Source organism: Petaurus breviceps, unplaced genomic scaffold (genome assembly GCF_028583685.1).
Source record: "Petaurus breviceps papuanus isolate PSGF00001 unplaced genomic scaffold, PetGlider_PUasm1.0 189, whole genome shotgun sequence".
In the NCBI taxonomy this organism is placed as follows: Eukaryota; Metazoa; Chordata; class Mammalia; order Diprotodontia; family Petauridae; genus Petaurus; species Petaurus breviceps.
Window position 1 is genome coordinate 47,847,307 of NW_027185809.1, and position 7,505 is coordinate 47,854,811.

Sequence of the window (7,505 nt, forward strand, 5' to 3'; positions counted from 1 at the left end):
TATAGCATTCCTAAAGCCCCAATCTGAGAGTGATTCTCTCTGGAGTACCATGGTTTACTAAACCAGTGATTCCTTTAGCATATCAATCATGCTTTGAGAAAACTCGAATGCATGGGTAACTGATTTGAAAAGTCTCGTTTTGGACAGTTATGTATTTATGTGGAATGATGTACCTGTAGTTTATCTACTGAGTTAATGGGCTTTTCAAACAATATGTCTTGAAAACATCTCAAATTCAATGTGTCCACAGCAGAGCTCATTCTATTTCCCTCCAAACCCACTGCTTTTCTGGACTTTACTGTTTCTGTTGAGAACAGTACTATTCTTCCAGTCACCCAGGTTCATAATCTCAGTCATTTTATTCTCCTTATTAGGCTCATCCCACAGTTCCATGTCCCAACCTTTCCACAAATGATGCTCCATGACTGGAATGCGGCCTCACCTCTACTTTCTTAGAATTCCTAGTTTATTTCAAACCATTTCAAATGCTATCTCCTCAATGATACTTTTCTGATCCCTCCCCAAACCCTCCAACTAGTAATGGTTTTTAGCAAAAAAATTATTTTCATATACTTATATGTGTGTGCATATACATATGTACATATACATACACTATCTATATATCTATATGAATATATTGTGTGGGCATATATGTATATAGGTATGCTGGTCATCTGGTCATCCCAATAGAGTAAAAGATTCTAAGGAGACAAGACTGTTTCATTTTGTTTTTGTATCCCTACTACTTAGCACAATACCTGGCAGATAGTAGGCATTTAATAAAAGTTCATAATTGTATTGATGACCAGAAACAATGATTTAACTGCCCATGGTCTCACAGTTCTGACATCAGTTCTGATATATGGTAGTAAAAGCATGCCTTGATAACAAATCTCCTTTCATCTGTCCACCATGTCATGAGGACATTTCCTTCACAAGAACTCAGTGAAGCACATAGCACAATTCGAAGATAAAGAAGTGGAGAAAAGAAAAGAGACTTTTCCCCAGAGACAAGGTTAGTTTTGAACTTCAGGCTTTTCTCTTAGAAAAGCACTTTTTTTCATAGTGCTTATATTTATCCCACTCCAGTGGTTATATTACTGAGATGGATTGGGACTATGACTAATCAATCATTGGAGTGGAAACATCTAGCTGGTGAGTTTTCTTTTCCATCAGATATTGTTAGAGGTATGACTAACACCAGTACTCTCTTAGTTCAGGTTCAATGTTGGGGTGAAATGAAGTGTTTACAAGTCATTTAAAAGTTAACAGAAGAAAGTTTACTTTGTCCTAACATAGCAAGTATATGCAGCAAGGATGCAGTGATACTCAGCTTCTCTGGACACATCCCTACACCTGGTCAGAGGGATCCAGCTCCATATGGGTGGGATATATATTTTTTTAATATTCTTAGGTTACGAGGAAACTGTATAAAGGGAAAAAGGGGCTTATTAGATTCCAGGGACACCTTTGCTGCCTATTAAGAAAAAGTAATTTCGATAGACCCTGCGCCGGAAGTTGTGGATAATAGGACTTTACCATGGCTGCAGTGCCGCCAGATTCCTGGCAGCCCCCCAACGTCTTTTTGGAGACCATCATGGGGACTGTTGTGCTGGAGCTGTATTGGAAACATGCCCCCAAGACCTGTAAGAACTTTGCAGAGTTGGCTCAATGTGGTTACTACAATGGCACCAAGTTTCATAGGATCATCAAAGACTTCATGGTCCAAGGTGGTGATCCTACAGCAACAGGCAGAGGTGGTGCGTCTATCTATGGCAAACAGTTTGAAGATGAACTTCACCCCGAGTTGAAATTCACAGGGGCTGGAATTCTTGCAATGGCCAATGCAGGACCAGATACCAATGGCAGCCAGTTCTTTGTCACGTTGGCCCCTACCCAGTGGCTTGATGGGAAGCATACCATTCACCATAGGAATGGTGAATCGAGTGGGTATGGTAGAGACAAATGCCCAGGACTGTCCTGTTGATGATGTGAAGGTTATCAAGGCTTACCCCTCTGGATAAAAGCAGATACATCTAAGCAGATACAGCCATGGCTAGTCCTAGCGAGTTTCATTGGAGATTTCTCAGCCGGCCAGTCCTTAGGTAGATTGTGGATATCAGAACAAAATGGCCTCTATATCTCATCTGTTTGCTCTTGAATCATCGCTGGTGTAGTTTGTTTTGTCCTGCTGAATAAGCCATGTGTCAGATGGACTAGAGATGAAGGTGCATTTTAATTAACAAGATACTTCTTCCCTTCTAGGAAATAAATGTCAAAGCATTGTACATATAAAAAAAGAAAGAAAAAGTAATTTCTCTTGTTGGGAAGTGAGGAACCCTGATCTTATCACATATCTCAAACTCTTCAGCTTTAAAGGGACCTCCTTTTGGCAAAATGGTATGTCTAAGAAAGAGAAAAGTGAGAAGTAAAGGAGAAAAACAAAGAAAATGAAGACTCTTTCCTCTGGCAGACTTTAAGGAAAAATATGATCAATTATAATACATCAACCCTTGAATCATAGATTTAGAATAAAATTTTAGAATAAAAAGAGACCTTTAAGGTCATCTAGTCTAAACTCCGTACTCTATGGTTTGGAAAACTGAAACCTATAGTGGTTAAAATGAGTTGCCCATGGTGACACAAGCAGGAAATGGCAAAGCTAAGATTTATACTTAGCTCCTCAATCTCCACCTTACTGGCTGCTGCCTATCTCAGGAGCACATAAAAATCAAGGATTGCTTTATCTCTGAATTTCATCAAGAAGTCTATGTCATTGGACATACTTGACAGATGGAAAAGATTAAAATGCATGCTAATTGAAAGCATACACAATTAAGAAAATTTAAAAAAATAAGAGAGGAAAGAGACAAGAAAAGATGAGAAAAGAGAAAAAGGAGAGAAAGACAGAGACAGAGAGACCAAGATAGAGACAGAGACAAAGAGAAATAATGTATTTCATTTATTCATAGGATAGTAGATTTTGAATTAGAATCAGGCATCTATTGGAGTTAACTCTTCCAAGCTCAAGAGCTGATTGTAAAATTTTCAATAGGAATATTTGCATCTTGGAAACTGACAATTGCTACAAATTGTTTTATTGTCTATCAAAACTTAAAGAAGTGATGGAAAAATATTAACAATACAGATAACACACATATGTGTAAATATATATGTATTGAATATATTCATGTAAATCTGCATGTGTTTAAAAGATATATACACATAAATATATGTGTGTATATATACATATATGTGTAAATTGTGTGGATGAATAGGTAGATAGGTAGATAGAGAGAGAGAGAGAGAGAGAGAGATAGATAGATAGATAGATGATAGATAGATAGATGATAGATAGATAGATATCTTAAAAAATAATCTAGTTAACTGAACATTTGCCAACACATACCTGTTGGAACTGGGCGGTGGGAACCTGTGGCTTCAAGGTCACAAGTGTGACCTTCTGACTGAATCTGAACTTCACAAAACAAATCCCTTAATAAAAAGATTTGTTCTGTAAAACTTGGACTAGTCAAAGACTGCACCCAAAGACCCACAAGGCCACATGTGACCCAAGGAAGCAGGTTCCCCACCCCTGCTAGACCTTAGAGGTAATTTAACCCTATCATCTACAGATCAAGATCAAGAAACTGAGGTTCAGAGATTTTAGGTGAATTGTCCAAAATTATATTACTGGCTAGTAACGCAGTCATGATTTAAACCAGAATCTCTCTTTACAAATCCAGATCTTTGGGCATTGCACCATATTATCCTCCTGATATAGCATTTGATTTTAAGAGACATATTATGTTCTGTTACTTGATTCTCATAATAACCCTGTGAAGTAGATCGAGGAAAAGGTAAAGACAAAAACCTCTATAGATTTAGCAGAGGGTGGCAGAATTCTATGAGTAATGAACTAAGGAGTCACTTAGTGGCAACAAAACTGGCCAATACTTTTAAAGACTTTCATGTCAGGGTCTTTTTCCAGTCAGGTGACCAGGTTTCCCATTAATAATGGAGTCTGATCCACCAGAGTGAGCCTCACCCAGCTTCCTTCCCCTCAGCTTTGGGAAAGTAATGAACTGTTGGTTATAAACAGTTGAAAACAAATATTGGAAGGTCACTATGCCTCTAAGCTTTGATATATTGAGAAATGTGAACTTTAGCAAGGATTCTAAAGTACTGTCACGCAGGAAGCAGAGGAGTAAGTGGATTCATCTATCACTGGTGAAAACACGGGCCATGGTATCACTGCTTGAAGGTTGAGCATGGATATGCTCAACCCTGATTAAACATCCATAATTCCTAAAGGCTGTGACACGCCTGGCAGGCCTGAGAAGCTGAGCTCTTGAAATATAAATTGTTAGAATTTATAATGCAATGCCAATCCATCAAAAAAAAAAGTTTGATTCTTCCTAAATTTGTACTGTTGAGTAATTATTTTACCATTTGTAAATGCTAATTTACAAATGTATATCGATTATCAGAGAAAATCCATATTTTTCTTCTGCTACTGAAACATAACTGGAGATTTCCATATGGTGGTAATGTATAACGTTTCTTCCATGTGCCTCTTATTTAAATGATCTCTTGGGAGATGTACTTCTGGCATTTTATGACTGGGAGGGGGAGGTAAATTGAAAACTTGGTATGATTACAGATGCAGAATGCTATACTTATCCTTGAAATCGTGTACAACCAAATCTCAGATTAAAAATGAAATGGTGGGTGAATATATTTTCTTTTTTGAAGAAACCTTCCTCATGAAACAGTGTGTTTATTCCATTCAATCTCTCCAAGTATAAAAGAGTCTATAGGTGTCTTAGTGCAGGAAAAACACAAAACGACTGCTGTTGTCCTGGGGAATGAGAACAGATAATATTAATAGGGTATTTTAGATGATACCCTGGAAGAAGAAAACCCTGTGCCAATTGAATGTGAGGTAATGGAAGGGACATTTGACCCTAATCCATCTGTTCTGCTGCTTCCCTTGTTCCCTCTTACCACGACCAGAGATCTTCCAGAGACCCTACTAAGACACTGACTCCCCTTCACTCTGAGAAGATAGTTAATTCATCTTTGGAACTGGCTGTAGAGCAGAGTTGCCCTGGCTGATGAATAGATGTTTAGTAAATGAACCACACTCTAGGCCTTTACAACTAGCCATGCTCCAGATTCTGGTCCTTGCCTCTAACAATCAGGCTAGCATAAGGCAAATTCTAAGGTATTAACAACTGTCACAGTGCCCTATATCTCATTCTACCATTCTCTTGTACCATTGTACCTCGATTCTATTGGTACAACAACAATGACAACATCTTTCACGTTAGAATTTTTCTCATGGTCTTTTCACCTTCTTGCATTCATGAAAAAAATTTTGTTTCTCTCAGAAACTCTCCAGCCCTGCTTATCTTCTCCCCTGATGAACATTTTCCCTGACATATTAGCTCAGAAGCTAAGGTATGCATGCTTATTGTTCCTCATTGTCAATCCTAGAGCCTCCTACCACCGACATTTGTAATTTTCTCTTTTTTTAAAGAGGATTCTCCATCATACTTGCCATAGCATCTATTCCAAATCTTTTCACCTTCAATCCATTGCACTCATTTGAGATCTTGGTGGCTATTGTTTATTAGCCCAAGCAAATCTTTCTCCAAATTTTTCTATGGAATTCAGGACTTGTCTAGCAAACAGTCATCTTCTTTATTTAAAACTACAACTCTTTCACTTGGAAAATTCCATTTTTATATTGACAGTCCTTCTAATACCTCTGCTTCCAAGTTCATGAGCTGAACCCTTATCCCACTTTAGAAACTGATCGTGAGACACACTTTTCCTCTCTTTGTTATTTACAAGTGTTCCACTGCCAAAATCCAAAACTCTGAAATTCCTTTATCTGGCCATAACCACCTGTTCTTCCAGTTAATTCTTCCTGTACTCCCCCCCCTTTTTCTTTTTTGCTTTTTTGGAGGGGCAGTTTGTGTTAAGTGACTTGCCTAGGGTCGTAAGTGTTAAGTGTCTGAGGCCAGATTTCAACTCAGGCCCTCTTGACTCCAGGGCTGGTGTTCTATTCACTGCTCCCTCTAGCTGCCCTCTGTACTTCACTCTTCCTAAATCTACTGTACTCAACATAACTTCCTGTCACTGAAACTCTCTTTGATTTCCCAGGCCACATTCTTGCTCTGGTCTCATTTTCTTTCCTACAAAATTTTTCTCCTACAGTTAACTGGCTCAAATTTGTATTGCCTTTTGTTTTCAAATCCTTTTACTACTTGTCTTATCTGGACATATATTTCAAAACCCATTTTTGGATTGTCTCCACCATCTTTCTTCATTCCTGGCTCAGGTGCTACTGGATACCACTGAAGAAATTAATACAACTACCTTGATTTGTAATTGGCTCAATATCCATTTATGATATTTAATTGCAACTGAAACTTTACTACCACATGTCAATCATTTTATTCTCCCTTAATGGACTTTCTATTACACTCCATAAACATCTATGCCTAATCTCTCCCCAAGCCATTTGTGTCTTCTCTCCTTTCTTCCTCTTATCCTAGAAACTGGCATTGTACTTTACTTGTAAACTGAGGTCCCCAATCACTGACTTCAAATCATCTCAGCATCAGTCTCTGTTTTCTCTCCCTTTTTTTTTTCTGGTGTCATACGATGCTGTCTGCCTTTTGTCAAAGGCAGTGACTCTACTCAAGTCCTTGATCTTCTCCCCTTACATCTCCTTTGGGAGCTTTCTCTGATCAGTCACAACTGGACACACTTGACTCTAGAATAGTGATGTCATTTGGTCCTCTTCAAGAATGAAGGACAACAACCACTCCCACCCCACCAGTTTTGAACATCGTCCCCATTGGCTCCTTTCATTTTCCTTACAAATTTATCCACATCTCCACACTAAAATGAGCAACAACAAAACTAAATGATGATGACCACCACCACCACTCTCACCACAACAAAAATAAACAAAGGGGAAAAACACAACTTTATTTGATCACACTGTAGAGGGGAAAATGAACGTCACACACTGGGAGAACATCCAAGAGAACTGTACTGGGGCGGCCAGGTGGCTCAGCGAGTAAGAGCACTGGCCCCAGTGTCAGGATGACCTGGGGATGGAATCCGGGCTCAGATACTTAGCACCACACCCAGAAATAACTGGCTGTGTAACCTTGAGCAAGTTACTTAACCCCAATTGCTTATTAAAAAAAAAAAAAAGAACTGTACAATTTGAGCAGAAGGGCATGTTGGGAAGATATGGGAAATTTTGCAGTAGAATAGTCCTAAATGATGAAACACCTTGCAAGGTAGCAAAGATAGTTCAGATCAGATGCAGATGGCAAAAGGGATTGATAGCTCCCTAGAGCAGGTGGAGCATATTAAAAGGGCAAGGAGATAGAGATTGTTGAGTGGAAAGTGTAGTAATCCAGGGGTTAGGATAATGAAAGGTGGTGTTAGAATGACTGCAGTGAAAGTGAACAGAGAGA

The 7,505-nt window shown here is 38.7% G+C and overlaps 1 pseudogene; it reads left to right on the forward strand.

Annotated features, from left to right (window-relative positions):
* The first annotated feature begins 1,484 nt into the window (after positions 1 to 1,484).
* Positions 1,485 to 2,310, forward strand: LOC138164088 (peptidyl-prolyl cis-trans isomerase-like 1 pseudogene; annotated as a pseudogene).
* Positions 2,311 to 7,505: the final 5,195 nt, after the last annotated feature.